This window comes from Thermobia domestica, chromosome 1 (genome assembly GCF_964235325.1).
Source record: "Thermobia domestica chromosome 1, izTheDome1.hap1.1, whole genome shotgun sequence".
NCBI lineage: Eukaryota > Metazoa > Arthropoda > Insecta > Zygentoma > Lepismatidae > Thermobia > Thermobia domestica.
In genome coordinates, this window is record NC_137454.1 from 145,381,069 (window position 1) to 145,401,546 (window position 20,478).

At 33.8% G+C, this 20,478-nt stretch overlaps 1 protein-coding gene across 7 annotated transcripts in view; it reads right to left on the minus strand.

Annotated features, from left to right (window-relative positions):
• The window catches only part of LOC145689749 (uncharacterized), a 506,237-nt gene that overhangs the window by 330,133 nt on the left and 155,626 nt on the right, over nucleotides 1–20,478 (minus strand). The window lies entirely within an intron of this gene.

The following is a 20,478-nucleotide window of genomic DNA, read 5'->3' on the forward strand; positions in this document are numbered from 1 at the left end:
AAATTACTTTCAAGTAATCAAAGAACAAAAAAAGTTGGAGAAAGTTTGATAACAACTACTTAGAAAATAGGATTTTCGTGCAAGGAAAACAAGGAAAATTGAAGGTTGTGTTGTTTATCCCTAGTTTATCCACAAACGAGAGCATAAAAATGAAAGGAAATGTATCGACTAATTGAGATCAATAATATCACATTAATATTAGTTTGAAAGTAAAAACTTTTCTGAAAGACATCTTCAACTTGCATAGGGAGAAGAAGTGTCTCTTCTTCATGCTACAAAGTAAACTTTTAGAAGAAAAAAATGTGAAATTGCATTTTTAATAATAAACTAAAACTAATTTTACAATGCTATTCGCGTTTAACGAAAAATGATGTTCAAAGATCAGACACATACGATACACAGATCAATCTATATAGATCTCACTGAGCTGAAGAGATCAAATGGAATGAAATCTTTAAGTTTTACGTCCCACGGTTATGCCGGCAAGGCTAAAGGAGACGGTGATGATGAGAAATGAATGAAATGGTGGAATGAAGAAAGTGGGGGGAAACGGGACAACCCCGAGGAAACCCATGTACACGATGTTTGTCCCCCACAAAGTTCACTTGGCGCGAGCTGGGATCGTAACAGGGACTCTATACACCAGAGCTGAATGCTCTATTACTGAGCCACCGCGGCCCCCTCACGGAGCTGAAAAAAATACTACAGGTTAGTGAGAAAATCTCATGGGTGTTTTTTTTATTTAGAAAATTAAGAAAAATGATTTTTTAAATAAAATTTAATATTGTACGATATTCACTCTAACTATCAAGATGAAACATACGTTGAAATAGGTACCTTCATTAAACTTTTCATTACGACGCTAGCAATACTGTATAACAATCTATATAGGTAGTATGGCTAAAGAAGTAATTATAGTTCAAAATTATGATTAACTCTAAATTTGACATACATGAATCGATAAATCATATCATGTTGAAAAAAATGACATGCTTGGGAGTATATTCCCATATGTATTTTCGAGAAAATCGAGGAAGAGAAAAGAACATTTTTCTGGTGTTAAAATGTATGTCGTTTGTTCCCAATTATAATTGATAGTTTTTGTTCCTCTGAGATAAATTATTTATTTATTTATTTATTTATTTACAGTATATCAAAACACACTCTGTTCAGTTGTAGATTGGATATATTTTAACATTCGATTTCAGCTAACAGCGTACTCCTTATAGTGATTCTCATACTATTTGTAACGATAGAAAAGCTAAACCAGAACTACAATTATTCCTCTATCAGCAGGCATATTATCGATTCAGTTATAGCTTTTCGTGTGACTCTCGAGCTCAAGCCAGGTGTTCAATTCTCAGTTTTATCTTATTTTGCCATTCTATAAAATATTTCACATTATTCACTTGTATTTGTCATGGGAGAGCATGGTGGCTCAGTGGATGAGCGCTTATTTCTGTGCGTGGGGTCCTTGGTTCGATCCCCTGTCAAGTAAGTTTGTGGTAGACAACACCGTCTCCGTGCGTTTTCTCGGGGTACTCCCGTTTCATCCCACATCTCATTCCTCCATTTCTTCCATCATCATTTACTCGCCTTAATTACCGTCTCCCTTTGCCTAAAGGGCATAACGTGGGGCATTAAGCTGAAATATTTAATTTTATTTTCATTTATTTTATTTGTCATCATCTTCAACCTACTTGTGGCGAGATATAAGGTGACAAGAAAGACCATCAACCTCGAGAACAGCCGAAAGTGTCGGCGTCGCTAATATGTTCACAAGGAGTCCACAAATGTCATTGCCACAACGTTAGGAACAATTCCGAAGAAAAATCTCTCTTCTAGGCCATATACAATAAACCACGTTAATATCTTTGCAAATGTTCCCTGGTGACTATGGCTATGAGTCTGAAATTTGTTGTAATGTTTTTAGCATGGCATGATGGCTGGTCGGAACTGTTGGTTTGAAATTTATTTTGTGGTCAGATGAGGTAGTGTTTGACGTTGAGTTGGGTTGGAGTGAGGTAAACAAACATAAAATTAGTATTATTGGGGAAGTGAGAAACCGCACATCTAAGTAGAAAATTCGCAGGAACATCAAAAGACAACAGTGTGGTGTTATATAATATCATTCTCTATTGATGGTGATACCTATTCCTGCTCCGCAAGCGTTGCTATATTATGTGTAGCTAGTAATTTCTCTGTAGAACAACACAATTTTGTCTCTGCAAGATGGTAGAAAATACGGCACTAGTAATCAACAGTATAAGTTCTATGCTGCATTGTACTAGTTCTAAATAGCAAAAGTCCCAAAAATCAACTAATTGCATAATTTCTGAAAATCTCTTGTGAAGACTACCGTTGCGTCCCTGCCGAGAATACTGTACAAGTATACGAGTAGATAGAGAATACTGCCATGTTTTATCGAATATTCAAGCTTGTACGTAGTTTGTAGCACGGATGTGTGTGTTAAACCCCACAGTGTGCCATTGAAATTATAAGGGATCTTTCAAAACCACTGTCCTTGAAATGTATGAGGAAGTTAAACATATATTTAAAATAAGTATAATTATTACAAGACCAACACTTTTAACTAAGTATTATCCTCCCCAGGATTGAGTGCGGAGGAATATTGAAGTACGATTCATTGATCCATTGATGGCCCCCTGGGTTGTAGCATAGCAAAGCGGGCTAGAATCGAATTCTAGTGGGAAAGGATGTGCATTTTTCTTCCGAAAAGATGTGCGTCTTTCTACAAGTTCCGAAAGGCATTTCACCAACTTTAATCCCAACCAGCAGGAGTAATTCTTAAAGTTTCAAGAAAATGTACATTTTGTTTCAAAATTTGTATTAAATTATATTTATGTTCTTACCGCTATCGCATGACTTTTGGCACTGTATATATAACGTTTCGCTGCCATTATCTGAGAATATTTTACAGTAAAAATGATTTTCTTTGTAAAACAGTTTGAGTCAAACACTGCCGATATTTGTAGCCATAATGATTAAGGCTCCCTTAATATATTATTTTTGATTATATTAAATCTGTTTTGTCCAGAAGCAGGATATATATGTAATTATTTTGTCATGCATCAACTTTTAATCTGAATCGTAGAGGTACCTAGTTCTAGACAAATATATAACGTTTCGTGAGTTGAGGAAAGTATTGTATAAATACTTGCAGATTTTATATAAGTAATTATAACCTTATTGACATTTAATACAGTTCTTGTCTTAATAATAAAGAACCATGCATATTCAACTTCAGAATTATTACTATCCATTTTCAAATAAAGACAGACAGACAAGCAAGTATGAAGCTTGTGTATTATGTGTATTTTGGAAAATAAAAATGTAACAATAACTCTAATAACATTTTATCCCTTTCTTCCAGTCCTTGTGAGCTGAAATTCCAAAATTCCTCTGAGTGAATGAGATATTAGTATTCTGTAAATATAAAAACCCTTATACATCAAAATTTGTGCCTGCACAAATGATGGTTCAGGAAAAAGAGTCCTCCAGTTCTTTCCGTCGTCGGCACATGTGAGATATTCGTATTTTGTAAACCAATTCCCCTCATATACTAAATTTTGTGCTTTGGGTTCAAAAGAAACGTAATATCAAAATTTTGACATCCCTTTCCCGTTGAAATTTTCAGCAAGTATTTACGCCTATAACACGCCTGAAACCAATAAGCAGACTAACAAAAATAATGCACACCCAATAGTAATAAGTAGTGATCGGATTTTTAGAAGAATGAATATATGTGTCTATGCAAATATACATTTTGAAGGTTAGTGCATGTTCTACGGAAATTCACAAATTTCTGCATAGGCCTATATTTGATGTAACGAATCGTTTTAATATTCTTAACGTCCTGAATCAGAACATTTTTGTGTATTGAACGTTGATTTTAAGAACATACCGTATTTTTCCTACCTTCTGATTAACAGGAATGTACTTTTCTAGCATCAAGTCGTTAATTTCATCATATATATTTTCGGAAACTGGATAAGGTTCTTAACTCGAATTCAGAAGTGGAAAGATCGAGTCATTCAACAAGTACACGTGTGGATTCAGTAAATCTTTGCAAATGACTGTTGTGAACTTTCTGTACAATTATAGAAATATTCTCCAATCACATCAGTTGATGTTGAAAGGTCATTTCTAACCTTAGTATCAACTTATTTTAACAGACAACAGACGAAGTTTGACACCAGGAAACCTTATTTAAAATTTCGGGTAGTATACTATGGAAATTCATTTGCACGCAGTAAACACTGTATACAAGTTCATCTGAAATGAACAAGATGTTTCTTAAATATATATTATTTAATTTATGGTGAATATTTTGAAACTTTTAGTGAATATTTACATGTATATTTTCAGGTATTTTAGTAGTATAAATCCGGACCTTAGTAATAACAATTGGCGATACTATGCAACCTCAAACTGATGTTTTTTATACTGAAGAGTGGATATATTATATATTGTACTCTGTTTCCGCAAGTGTATTCAAGACATCTTTGAGTTCACCAACAGGGAGCAAGTATTTTCCAGAAAGAGAGAATAGTCGACTGTAGCATGTAGCATCTATGACCCTTCGATTTGAGCAAAGCAGTGGGACGGTACAAACATGAACATGAGCCCTATGGATGTGCGACGAAACTGAGGATCCTGCTAAGTTTGAGGTGCGGAGTCTGTAGCGGTTTTGATTTCAATTTATCCCGAAAGTTGAAAGACTCTGTGCAGAAGATATTTTCCTTCTGTTGATACGCTCAAATACGCTTGGAATGTGGTATGTGTGTCCACATAGATGAACTTATCACGCTATGATAGTTGTTTGAATGTGTATGACGAATCTGTCGAAACGTAGAGTGAGACACATAGTTTCTTTACCATAATTCTTTTCTATGTATCATTTGTCGGTGGTGTTTACACCAAAACAATTCTTTTACCTTTTGAATGACCCTCGTATGTACCAACTCCAAATTATACGTACGAAACACCCTCTCCTGCAGGGGTAGTATATATATTCCACATATAACTGCGTGCTTCGTATCCCGAAACTATATATTATATACATTCCTAACTATAAAATACTGGATAAACTGTTTTAATTGCTTTTCAGTTAATTGAACTCGGAAAGAACTGATTAATGTAACTACTGCATCTGAACCTGGCCTCGTTCATCTTTGCTTCCAATTCGCGAATTAGAACACAAGCGTTCTTTTGTGGTATTTAGATATTTTCACATGATCGTGTTTAAATTGAGTCGAAAAGATTGATGATGAGAAAATCTTGTGAATTTCCGCTAATAGGAAATTCCAATAGAAGTCTCTTGCTCTTTTTTCTTCTTCTTTTTAATGTACATCTTAGTTAAAAAGAGAAAAAGGAAACATCTATTCTTGCGACGAAAGTATTTAAACCTGTACTGTGGGAGATAAACAAAATCCGGCTTCCCTGAACAAACTTACACCGCGACAGCTGCTACATCTGCCGACTTCGGCCAGAAACAAATTAATGAGTTATTACTTTACAAGCGTTCTGCAGGCATACAGTATTGGCCGCTCAATCAAAAAAAAAAAAAAAATCCAGTTTTACAAACAGGAAGAAAATATTGAATATTAGATACATATATTACAATAGAAAATATATACAAAAAAAGGATTGAATTATGTTTGGGAAATTCTACGATAAACAAAAAAAAAAAAAAAGAAAAAAGAAAGAAAGAAAAAGCGATAATATACAGGAAACAATTAAGAAAACTGAAAGTGAAATAAGAAATTTCTAGTTCTTATGTTGCGTGTAATTAATAACATAAACTAATCATATTAAATCTTAATATGTTAAGTTTCCTTTATCATATGTATGAATCTGTACATTAATGCGAGTTTTAATACGTTATTCACACAGGCATAATAATAACAATATGTGAAAACATAGCATAAAATGATACGTATATGAAATTACATGAAGTTAAAGTAGTGTTTCCAAATTCATGGCTTGCAGCTATAGCCACCCTCTTTATTAATATATACTTTCAATATTACAGTTAGCGTTTAATGAAAAAAAAAAAGTTCAAAGATGACACATAAATCAATTGATAGATGTGATTGACTTGAACAAAATTATATGAGAGGGAAAATTTTAAAGCGTAGTTATCAAGAAAATCGAGAAGAAAAGAAGATGTAAAAAACTATAAATGGATGCTGTACAATAACCTATGAAGATGAAACTAACACTGTAGTGTACTGTTATTAAACTTTTTATTAATATACTCAGAAGATGACACAGGCGCGCACCTAGAAATTTTTGTTAAGAGAGGTATAAACCTTGGGGGTACTCCAATACTACAAGCCAGGCCCGTATCCAGGGGGGTCTAGGGAGGCCGTCCCCCCTAAATTTTCGCTGCCCCCCCCCCGTAAAATTTTCACGGTAGGCTTGCAAATGAACTATAATGTGGTGATGAACTATAATATGGTTGGATCGGACTTCCCCTTAACTTCAACCGGGCCCCCTACATTTTTGGTCTGGCTACCGGCCTGCTACAAGCCACTACGTCTCTGTAGAATTGAGCGGGTATCACGCTGCACACGAAAAGACACTGAATAATTGTAAAACACTTCCACCTACATTAAAAAAAAAAAAAAAAAAGATAGAACTAGATTGTTTTTATAAGAGAAAGAGTACAGATGAAGTGTAAGAACAAATTTTAATGCTACATAAATCATTTCCCTGATAAAGAAGTATAGTTTTATTGAGAAAGTATACAAATATATAGCTACTTTTTAGGAAGTTTTTATTGAAGGGGTTCGGACCCGTGAACCCCTCGTGGTTGCGTCCCTGTAGTTCACAGTATGGTTAATGAGCTCTAGCACAAAGTTATGATAAATTAATATTGTTTATAATATTGACCAAAGATGCGATGCATATCAATCCATACATTTCATCGAGCTAAATAAAATGTGATATTTGATGGAAAATTCTCATGCTTAGTTTACGAGAAAACTAATTTTTATTGTGTTAAGAAGTATTCATTGCCAACTTGAACATATTATTTTTTATTTATGTAACAGTACTGTGTATTTAAAAAAACGTATTTGTTGTTTTTGACACACACCTAACAAAGACACACCTACACCAAACAGTAGCACACATACAACTTACGAATATATATCTGTTAGGTTTAGTATGCCTTTTCGGAGCAGGAGACCCGGGTTCGATCCGCGATGGGAGCTCATGTGATTTGAATTCCATATTAAGCTGTAGGTCCAACTCTCACGTAACTTTACTGCTTAAATGGACGCTAATCTCTCATCCATCATGTTTAGTAACTCAAATCAACATACATGAAGTACATATATTTAATAGAAGTTTCCTACTATATTTATTATATTTTTCTTTAGGTGTTCTAATAGCAAAATAGATTACTGATATTTTACAACTTGTTCGTTTCAGTGGAGTCGAATGCCATTTTTTGTGTCATAAGGTATATGAGATGTGAACCTTATTTTACAAGTGATACGACCCAGGAAAGCCGGGAATCTAGCTCGGTTTTATTGTACTAGCGACAGGTATACTAACTTTTTGGCCTCAAAAGAGTCATATTTCCTATTATAAAAATGTAGTCAATAATACATATATTCATGTTCCAAAATATTAAGTTAATACATCAAAATACAGCATCGACTTTGTCAGGTTTGGTTTCCAGAAGGATATGGGTACAGAATGTTTGGTATTTAGATATTTGAATAAATAAATTATTTCTAGTAGAACACAATTAAATTGAAATGTAGACTTATTTATTATTATTATTATTATTGCTTGATGTGTTAATAGAATGAATTACTCTATGCGTCATAAGTCAATACACATATTGTATAATTGGATTTTTGTACTAATATGTGTTGTATGTACATATAGCAAAACTTTATTGTTACCAAAACTAGTTAGTAGTTCCGTTTGAGCTTCCAGCTTGTACATTATGGGTTAAAATAATGCTTAAATGGCAGCTTTAGTTGGTTACATTTATCTTTTTCTAAATAATTAAACTGAGACAACACAATTTATAAGTTGCAATTAATTTGTCACAATAGCTTAAAATTGGCAAAACACCTGCAAACTTTAACACCCAATAGCGCAGGTAGCGACATGTATCAGTAAGAGTGTTTATAATTAGAAATTAGCGTGGCGCACAGACTGAGACATTTACCGTTTATTATTATGGTATTGTTATTCTTTATGTTAACTTTCAGACACGATCCATAAATAAGCTATTTCTCAGATAAAGTCAGTCGTAGAATTGTTCATGAAAATGATATAGCACTTCTTACTAATCTAGTGGCTTTAGCACATGCGTTTGCTGCATGAGGTAGCACGTGTGATTCCAACTCGGAGAGCATCGAATATACTGTGCTACAGTGGTTCAGATTCCACTTTAATTAAGAATTAGGAATCATATTTCTGGGCTTTTGGCATGTATGTCCATGTTAGCCTGCTACATATGGAATAACGTCCCTCGATGATCACACTACTTGGTAAGAAAGGAAGGAAGAAAGAAATGAGAAAGAAATAAAGTGGTCTGGGACCTGTATGTTAAATACCAACCAGATATTTATCTGGTCTAAATGAAGAAATCTCAGAAGAAAAAACACTCTGGATAGGTGGCCTGGAAAGGCTTTTACACCTTTTCGACGAATGTCCCCACGGGAATCGAACGTGGGACCACCTTCACCAAGATTCCATTTCAAACTATAGGTCTCGTTCTATACAGCCTCGCTGCTGACAAAGCGTGCAAATACAAAATAATCAATCAATCAAAACGAAATAAGATTTTTCTGTGGTGCTAAGCTAGGAACAACGTATACTGCATAAAGATTAGAGATTTAGAAACTCCGAAGATCAAGTTTACAACAGTAATTTTTGAAGCCGGAAGCGGCGAAGCAGTTCTGCCACCTAGCTCTCTTGGGGACGAGATAGTGTGGTGGGGAACGACCTATACTATAAAAGTTGATTTTGAGTTTAACGCTCCTTTTAGCTTCGAGGCTATAGGCTATGAGACGGGACCCACTGATTAACGTGCAATCCGAATCACCCTATACTGTAAGAGTTGATCTTACACGATGGTCTGCTCTCCTGCTAACCACACCGGGTTCAAACCTTGATTGTCGTTCGGATCTCACGTTAATAGTATATATTGTCCTTCGTAAGCTCAATATTGTATACGTACATAAAACAAACAAGAAAATCAAACTTAAACAATTCGTGAAGGAGTTAAATATGATGTTATTTGTACAGAAAAAGGCGTTCATATGAACTTCTAGTAGCATCATACGCTGAGAAAAATCCGTTATCCGGACAGCAGTATATATGGAATCCTGTATTTGTTCAAATATATGGAATCCTTATAAATACTATGGAAACCAGTACGGAACATACGTTATCCATATGCTACATACATTTCCCGCTTAGATATTACATCATGTCGTTTAGGTTGTATGACATCTAACAGTCTTGCGTATATTACATACATATATGTATGTTACATACGTCAGCTATATATTACATACGTTCATCTGTATGTGAGCCTATATACAGTTCTTTCGTTCGTACGGAAAGTACGTTTATTCGGAACGTTTATACGGAAAGTATGTATAAAATATACTTTTTCAGTTATACGTTTGCTGTACTTAAGTGCAACAACTACATAATTTACATATGTAACCTACGTTTTTGCGTACGCCACATACGTTCTTTTTCTCAGTGTAGCACTTTAAAACTCATTGTTTACTAAGCACATTTGGATTATCGTATTTCATTTAGATTTTGTGGAGTATGAAGGTTGACCAGATATTTTTGGAACACCCTGTATGTATCTTTCTTGGAGGTAAATAGAATAAAGAACCTAACTAAATAATTAAAACGTATTATTTGTCGAAAAAAAAACAGGAATCAGATGCAAATTTAAATTCCATGTCCAAATTAAATTACGGAGGTAATTATAATACATTAATTATTTACGAAAGTTTCACACGACATTGGACTAAATACGAAATTATCTTCTTAGTTTCTAACGCCTGGACTGTCAAGTATCATGTATGCTCACACCGTTACAGAAAGGAAGTTGCGACTTGTACACAATAAGTGTCTCAGTATACAACTTCCTGTCCGTCAAGAATCTTAGTCAAGTCACGACTTTGTAAAACTGTATGTTCTACTTCAAACAATCTTCTAATACAGTAAAAATAAGAGGAATTTGTCCTAATTTTTCTAAAGAGACATTAAAAGAAATCAAAGTATGCATTAAATATTTATATAAATACAAGTTTCTTCGGAAGTGAATATCCTGCAGTGCGCACTAATTCTCTCCTTTTTTCCCCTATTAACGGTCTTTAAAACTTGATTAACTTAATTTGCTTCTTTCATTGATAGTGACTAATGAATCGAAACATGATAGGAACATAACTTGTAAGATAAAAGTAGAAATTATAATATATTCTTCATTCGTTTTGAAATTCTCAGCTTTAATTAATTACCTGGATCTAACATCCTTGCCTGTTCTAAGATTTTAGTGATAATGTCCAAACAGCAACTAGGTGTTGCATGCTGACTCGTGAAGTTATATGTTGACTGTGGTCAGGGACGTTGCTCTTATACTCAAGTTTCCTTGAACCACGGTCACTTGGTGGGTGATCTTTTGGTCATCCACTACTTTTAATGTCTCTTTCGTTCTTTCCTTTCCTAGATAACGGGACGAGTTTAAATCATTTCCAGATTCACATCGTAACTTAATGCTAGGTCTGTTACTGTTGTTTATTTTATTTTATTTTCATGGTATTTTAAAGTTAAATCGCTAATGTTCTTGACCAATCAGAACCAAATTTGTCAGGTCACCTAAACAGATAATCAACGCAAGTTCCGGTGTATCTATCCTTGAGGACCAACAGTTTACAGACGAATAAATAAAAAATATAATGCAGGACTACGATGATCTGCTGAAGGAACTACCAACAAAATTTCTGAAACTTTCGATGAAAGGAACGAGGGAAGAATATAATCTTTGACTTAAATACATACACACAGTACTTTGCCTTTGCTTCGTATAACACTCCAACGTAGTTAATGTTTGACCAAGCGACAGCATCAGGTTTATAATTTAATTTATTAATCTTTCACGTGTTTCACAACACACGTTTTAAGTGCGTACATATTTTTGTTTTCAGATTTGAATGTAATTCGAAATATAAAATGAAACGTCTCTGGGCCCCCTTTTTTATCATATACCTGTGGTTATAGTTATGTTCTAAGATAGCTTATAAATATAAGTGAATCATGATCATGAAGGTGGTAAGACTATAATGGAAGGAAATGAGTTTCCTCAAGGAACTCACATGATTTGGAAATGAAATCGAAACTAGAACTCTTCTACAGTAGATATGTATGTTATTGCACCAACTGTGTTAGGAAAAGAATATTGCTTGGCATACAACATTCAATCTATCCGCAAGGTAGATGCTGATATGTCACATTGCACCAAAAATCATTTGTATATCAATTGGTTCTGGATGTTGTTCCTATCTTGACGCAAAATATGATATCAACGTCATTTAAAAAGAAAAAAATAAAAAAAATAAAAATCACCAATAAAATTTATCAATAATTTAAAGATTATTTGACTACAATTTGCCAGGTGTGGAACCAATTCATATACAAATTATTTTTGGCTAAATGTGACACATGAGCTTTTGCATTGTGTTCACATAATTAATTTGTCATTTAGGGGAAGGCAATAAAGAGTTCATAGGCACCCGGTAGTCGAAAGAATGAAATAAAATCTTTAAGTTTTACGTCCCACGATTATGTCGGCTAGGCTCAAAAAGATGGAGATGAAAAATGAATGAAATGATGGAATGAAGAAAGTGGGAGGAAACGGGAGAACCCCGAGAAAACCCACGCACCACTGGGTAATCGCCTTGTTAGTATATCTGTCTTTACAATCTGTGGTTCTAGATTTGAATTCCATCTTCACAATCACAGAGTATTATATAGAACAATAGTTCCCAACCTAGGGATTGCACCCCCTTGGAGGAGTGTGAAGCGCGAGCAAGGAAGGCGCAAGATACTGATAGAAATAAACTCTGAAATTATGGAAATAATACAATGAAAAAAATATATAAAAGCGACAAAAAAATACAACTGATTTACAGGGAGCCAAGAATGCATACCAAATAACGGTGTTCCTTATGGTTACTTAACTTACAATGTTGTAAGAAAGAATCGCTAAATTAAATACTGTACAAACACAATAACTATTGAATAAGAAGTGTAGTTTCAAAATTAACAAACCTGAAAAAAATAATATATAATAAACCTGCACTACAATACAATGCAGAAGTGTCGCTAGAAATAGAGTTCATTGCACAAGGGAATCAGCTCATTTTTGGTCATTTTAGCATATTTCATATTTAAGATCCCTATCTAAAGCTCATGTCAGAACGTAAACGAATCATGTCTATATTTTGTAAATAACTCTTAGAATGTACAAAAAAAAAAAAAAAAACTTTTCCATGTACTTAAGCGTAACATACAAACTTTATGCCTCTTTTTCTTCCAATTTTGGTTTGAACTTGATTAACTTGTAGTCTGAAAGCTCCAAATACAAATATATAAATTGGAAGATATTATTATTATTATTATTATTATTATTATTATTATTATTATTATTATTATTATTATTATTATTATTATTATTATTATTATTATTATTATTATTATTATTACCGTTAATGAAGATTTAAGAATTCAATGCTGTATATGAAATTGCAGAAAGGGTCAGATAGAAAGCCCATATGACCTACGAGCAGGAATAAGCAGGGTTTACGAAGGGGGCGCCACTGATCTAGAATAGTAGTTGCCCCATACAGCTTGACAAGAATCGATACCATCCAAAATTTGCCATGACGATTCTCGGAAAGCTCAGTAAATGCATCAATTGTATTAAGAATAATAAAAAAGAATTAAAGTTAGAAATGGAGATACTGCGGTATAAATAAGTGTATATAAATGAAAGTATAAAAAGAGATAATTATTATGAAAGTTGCTTATAAATGCACATGTATATCAGTGGTGCCCACCCCCCCTCATGTCCGTGACGCACCCCCCTCAATTGTCTATCCGTAGGTGTTCTTCCATGAAAAAAAAACTTTTCGATTAATTTTTACATCCCCTCAAACATATTTGTATAGATTTTTAACCCCCCCAAATATTTCAATGACGCAGTTTGGGTCATAGCCCCCCCTTGTGGGCACCCCTGTGTATATTTATAGAATATGATCAGGTTCAACTTCAAATATTTGATGTACGTCAGCGTAAGAACGTCGGGTAATACCAATCAGTGTTTGAGATGGAAAATAAAAATTAAATGAACTATTGCGAGACATACACAAAGAAGAAACCAGAGCGAACTTCATATACTTAGTTAATAAAGATAAACCGAGCTACAAATATAAATACATGTAATCGAAAGAAAGCTAACTTAGCCTAAATACTAATCCTAGTATATGCAAGCATACGCACAACCACAAAATTATTTAACAAATTTAATGATATGGAATTATTATTCATAATGTGATTATTACTGTATTTACTTTCGTTTGCACAATATACATTTCAACGACATAATGTGTACGGAATCATTAAAAGTTCTTAGAAATTAAATTTAGTTAACGTTGTATGATTTTGGTATCAACTAGTTCATTTTGATCCATATGCCAGAGCGTTGCGAATTTTAGATTCCCCGTACGTACCATTTATCTTACCACGGACCTATACTTTTCCTCGGACAAAGAAAGGGAACAACGGCGACTCCGTTACTGGGCCATAGGCTCAGATCTTCGAATGTGAGAATGGAACATTTTCTCGTAGAGGATTCTGCGCCTATATATTCTTATGCTAGCGCCTGACTCATTGCACGTTAGATGCTGTTTTGTGTTGTTGGTCTTGCTGAAACAGTAAAGGATCCTGATACAACATCTTTAAAGTAATCAAGAGCAAGATAACATTGAAACAGTTAATGACGTCTGGGCATGAAGGGCGTTAGTGAGAGTTAGCGCAATACATCCTCGAACACGAGTATTATTTCTCATTAAGCATTTCTTGCTTTAAAGAATAATATTTTTTTAATTTCGATGCTTTACCACAGGATTTATTAAATATTTTCGCCAGGGGTAATGGTTTTAAAATCAGCTAGGGAAAGCTATATAAATATAGCTAATGTATTATACCTTTATTATTGTTCTAAATTCCTTTATTTATTTATTTTTTCTATAAATTGTTCTAATTTGTTTTGTTGTTTTAGAATCAAACGGCCTTGCAACACGTGTGCCGATCCTGGAGAGCGGCCCCTCAAAGCTCATGTGGGGCCCCGCATTGTATTTATGAATATACAATATTTGGCATAATTTGAATTCAATTTGTCTTAAAAATGCCCATATATGTCTTCTGCAACCAAACACACATCTGAATGCCCTCCCTTCCAAAGTTACAGAGAAATCGGTACCCTGCTCGCAATATGCAGCAGCTTTCTGTAAATAAGTAAGTAGCGCGAGAACTCGGGGAAATTATTCGAATTTAAAACATAAGTCAAAATCCAAAGGAAGTGAGAAGTGTTGATCGATGGATAGACGATATGTTTATTATATAGGCTATCCAAATAACGAGCAAATAGGCTGACCAATAGCATCATTCAGTGATGTAGCTCTGTACAATGTAAGGCATAAGAATCTATATGATTACTTAGTTTTAAACAAGAATTTTAGGAATGATCCAAAAAAATGGATCAAAAGATTGTGATCTTTGCCAATAATTAGTTTTTGGATCAGAGGCAACAAAAGTTTTGAACGGCCCTTCCTTATATATATATATATATATATATATATATATATATATATATATATATATATATATATATATATATATATATGGGATAAGCACATACTGAGTTAAGTGATAGTTTGGGTTTGGCTACACTATATGTAGTGCTTCAGATATAAGCCCTACAAGAAAACTTTTGTTCGAAATACCCCCTTGGATCTTTTTATCCAAAAATATTAAAATGATTGTTTATGTGCTGAAAATTCTTGAAGGTCATGAATCACTTTTAATATTTTTTTAAAGGAAACATTGTAACACTGAAGTGACACAAAAAAACATATTAAGAACAGGGAAGAGAGGTTAAATGTTGCGTTTAGCATCAAACTTAACTAGTAGTGTTATAACGGTACAGGAACGGGAAGAGTTTAATTCCCATAGACTTCTTCTTCTTACTTTGTGTTACTAGACATACAGTTGAAAGGCGTTGAATATATCTGAGAAATCAGTTTCATTTATGCATGTACACATCCAAAAAACACATAACACAACACATTCCATGCGAGGACAATAGAGATACAGTTAGGACATTTTGAATTTCTTTTCTAAAGAAAGAAAAACATATATACCTATTGTTGTTGTTTTGAAAGAATTGGTTAGAATGGTTCATTTTTTTGTTCGTTAGTCTTGTCCAATCAGCTTTCAAGATCAGAACACCATTAATTCTCAATACAAGTTCTGAGAAGAACGTAACTACTGAAATAATTATGTGAAAGCAAAAAGATCACGATAAAGATGCGAGTAGGTGGATTAAATAATCTACATTAATTAAAGAAGCAAGTACTCAAGACATACACACAGAAATACAGAGATAGAATACTTCATGTTTTATTTAAACTGTAATTGTGTGCCAAACGCAACGGTAGACAAGATACAGTTCTCCGTTTTGCAGATCATGACGCCTGATAGTGAACTTGGTATGCACAAGAGCGTGAGAAGTAAAGAATAAAGAAAAACTGAAACAAATACACGTAAAAACATAGTTGATTGAGATAGAGTTTCGTGGAAGATTTAAGAGTAAACGTGTAAGAGAGTACAAATAATGAAAAGGTAACTGATGAATGGTGTCTGTGTTGTAAGATGCGTACTATATAGAAGTTTCGATTTCTGCTTTGACCACAATTGGAGTTGCACTCGCCTGATTGCTGAGTTCAGTATTTTTCAAACCGTGCTCCGCGGGCCACAAGTGGTCCTCGAAGTATACACTCGTGTCCCTCTTTAAATTGAACATTTTAGCCCAAAAAGACAGAAAAGTAAAAGCCTTAAATCTCGTCTGGTCTCATGCGCATCCCTACAGGCGTGCCAGTGATCTTATTCGACACAGTTATTTATAATTGACTAGTTCTAAATTATTTCACAACAAGATTTCTGGACTGATGTCTAATATTGCTACGTTAGTCGTACGGAAGGGTTATGTTGTGATATCTTTGAGAAGGAAAAAAAATCATTGGTTTACAAAAATAATAGGTGGAGAGAGGCGTATAGATAGGTATCATGATAAGACAGTCTAGAAGAAAATTAGTCTTTATGAACTATAAAATTAATTTAGAAACTTTTGTTTCTGCATGATGATCCTTGGAGATAATTAAATCATACGCTTAATTTCAAATAATTACAAAAAAAAAAACAGTATTACGTATAATACACTCCTATTAATACGCAAATATATTATTATTTATTAATTTAAAACTGTTATAGGTTGTGCAAAATTACACATAAATTCATAATTTCGTATTTCACTTATGAAAAAAAAATTCCTGGGATGGTTTCGAACCTCTGATTTTTGGCTTTACAATTACTGCAATTGCACGTCAATGAAAAAACGGGAATTTTTCAGGTAACGAGAAGTGCATACAGGAATCAGGACTTCTTTGTGTCTTCTTGTCCATATTTATCCTTCTGGCACTGTTGTATAGTCCAACCATACTTTTCATGAACCGACATGTTCCTTATGACTACACTGTATGACTATTTTAATATTATTCTTTTCAGACCTGTCCGAAGCTTTTCTATCAATTATTATTCTGTTTTGTTATTTCATAATTTCACGTGTGAAAAAACAGATCTCCCAAGGCGGATTCAAATCTCCAGTGGCGGATCTAGAAGGTAAAAACTGGGGGGAGGGGGCTGCTAGAACCCAGACTATGATAGGTATATCATGAGTTTACTATAAACTTTCAAAAATGTATACCTAAATAATAACTTCAATTATTTTTATCACTCAAAAAACTGGTGAGCTAAATCCGCAAACCTCCGATTCTTCATTTTACAGGTTTTCGTTTTCTCGCCACTTTTCCGTTCGAGTATTCTTTTTACTTGAGATATGGTAGCTAATTTGCTGGTTTACATTGGAAGATAGTAACAGAAGTTAGCTATTCACGTTTTCCGATACAAAATTTTCATGGATTCCTTCATAAATCTGTGAAGTCATGTTTTGATACGAGCATACTGCAGTTAATATTTTTATAATACTTTTTATGACAAAAAATCTGAATTCACGATAGCTTTGCTATTCGGAATGAAGTTCCAAGTTCAGTGCTGTGTTTATCATCTTCCTTTACGGTAATCTCTTGTAATAGCTTTGTCAGTGAAAGAAAGTTACTCGATATTTAAGTCGTTTGCTTCTAATTTAATTATTTTACGCTATTATTGAACAAAAATGTTGAAAATAAATGTATCAATACTATTTCTTCCTATTGAAACTAGGGATGGCCACATTTTTTCGAAAAATACTTTTTCAAAAAATGGCTTTTTCGAAAACGAAAAACGAAAAATGAAATTTCCGAAAATTGAAAAACAGATTTTTCGAAAAAGGCCATCCCTAATTGAAACCTTCAAATATTTCGAATATGTAAATGTCATTTACAATATACATTACCTTTTTTTCACACAGCAATACTATGGGTTATGGTCGTGCTTAATTAATACCTAGTTACTAGTTACCTAGTTACTTACATTTTATATTTTGTTTTTGTTTGCCCACTAACTACTCAAATTTTATGCCATATTTATGCAGTTATTCAGGGAATTTGTTATATATATATATATTTAGTAAGCGACAGCGCAAGTAGCGACATCAAGTGATGACTATTTATTAGGAGGCTTTTAACTCCACACACTGAGAAGTTAGTCATTTACTATTACTAGGATCACACAAGTGGCTCTTATAATTTTGTAATGTTAGTATGTAAATTTTCACTGACAAGAACTTGTAAAGGGAAGCGAATTTTTCAATTTGTTTCTTGGAAATAGAGCTCGTTAATGGATTGAATCCATTAACATCTTAACGGGTAACGGTGATTTATGTTCGTCCGTTACTCCACACGATAACTCTTGCCGAAAGCGAATTTTTACATTCTTATTTTTTTATATATAGATAGGTAGAGCAATTAACTTGGCCGAGTTCTATAACGGAGTCAATCCTTAACCTTTTAACGGGTAACGATGACTTATAATCGTCCGTTACTCTACACAATTACTCTTGAACGAAAGCGAAATTTTGAATTATTAATTTTTTTGCAAAGGTAGTAGAAGTTACACATCTCGTCGTGAGATGGCAACAAACATCTTCCAGCGATTGACATCTACCGGGTAAAATTGAAACTTCTAGTGCGTTACTTTTTTTTTCTTTTTACTGTCTACCACAATTCGTTACGATTTGGTAAGCTTGAATACTATAAGACCTGGCAATATTTAAAAATAAGAATGTATAATTGTTGTTAATTGTTATAATGTTTAAAATCGCTATCGTCGTTGTCAGTTCCCAATGGCTGTAAACTACACATCAACCCTCTTTATTCTAATGTTTATTGGAACAAAGGGGTTGATATCAAATATAGAAGTAGGAGGGAGGAAATAGAACAGGTGACCATTTTCGATAGCTGAGTATTATTACTCGTATTAGTAATGATGTGAAAAGTGAACGTGAAATAAAAGGAAGGATAGGAATGGCGAAAGAAGTCTTTAGGAGAAAGAAAATACTATTTTGTGGGACCTTGAATAAAAAGTTGAGAAAAGTGAAGTATTATACTGTATGAGTCAGAAACATGGACATTACGCAAAAATAATGAAAAACGACTGGCAGTATTCGAATTGTGGGTGTGGAGAAGAATGGAGGGAATTAACTGGGTCGAGTGGAAAACGAATGAGAGGGTGTTAGAAATGATGGGGGAGTAAGGAACAATTTTAGACGTTATTAAGAAGAGGAAAAGAAACTGGTTAGGACATTGATTAAGAGTAGAACTGTATCATGAGGGTATGGTAGCAGGAAAGTAAGGAATAGGACGAAGGAGGCTACATTTAATGGACGATATCAAAGCAGAAAAATCGTACGTGAGGATCAAGAGGTTAGCGGAAGACCGTAGAGCATGGAAACTTCTCAGTTTCAGCAACTGACCTGCCAAATAATAGCAGAATACCTATGATGATGATATTTTTATAACACTTCACGCATCATTAATCCACCTATAATCTCAATTAAGTGCTCACATTTTCTTCTAATTTCTTCTTTGGAAATAAAAAAAAAGTCACAATATCATCCTATACATATTCTTAATACCACCACAAATTAGAACCTGAAATATTTCTAAATCGAAACTACTTTCATTCTCCTTTCATCCAATTCTATCTACAGTGTATTAGTGTGCATGGCACTAGGCATTTGGTAACTATTGGCGAATGTAACGCACAACTTAATACCCCAACATGACTCACATACTCTTAACTCTTCTTTCTGGGATTATTGGATGTAAATAAGCTTACTAATTTATTAACGCCTCAAACATATATGTTGAACAATGTAGCGATGTAGTTCTTCAAGCTTCGATTCAGTAAAGATATGGCGATATAGTATGTAGAGGTTACGTTCCTACCTTTAAATACAAAAAACAAAACAACAAAAATTTTAAGTATTCTTGCTTTAGTAAGACAAAAGGTATGTCCTTGATATCTTCAACATCTGGAAATGGTAAATGACTATCCTGTACATGATAAATTTCACATACGATTTGCAAAATATAAAGCATGGAATTAATAAAATGGCAGAAAAGGGTGGTCTTGCATTATGTCACGTCATGAGCGGTTGTTGAATTGTATATTAGAAAATTGCGATTGCAGTCTCTCTAATGTTCCTTATATTTCGTTGTAATTTTTCTTGAAGAAAGTTCGCCCAGAAGGGTTGTTAACCCCTATTAGGTGGTAGACCACCAAAAAGAGACATTGATATACCGTCATTGGTTCTGCACGTTGATTCCTTCATGTTCATCAGAAAATTAAAAAAAAAAAGTCTGAATTATCATTTTCCTTTTTTAAAAAAATAAAAATTACAGCTTACCGCCCCTGTTTCTTCCCTATCATGCACACGTGCACACAACCCCTTATTTTTACCTCTTCCTTCTTCCCTCAAACCTCTCTCCTCTGTTTCCTTATCCATCCATTACCTTTGGCTCTCTAACTTGTACCCTAATAAAGGTACAGTTATAATGAGTTGGAGCTATGGGAAAACATTCTTAAAAACAAAAGGAATAAAAGACAGACAGATCAGCAGCC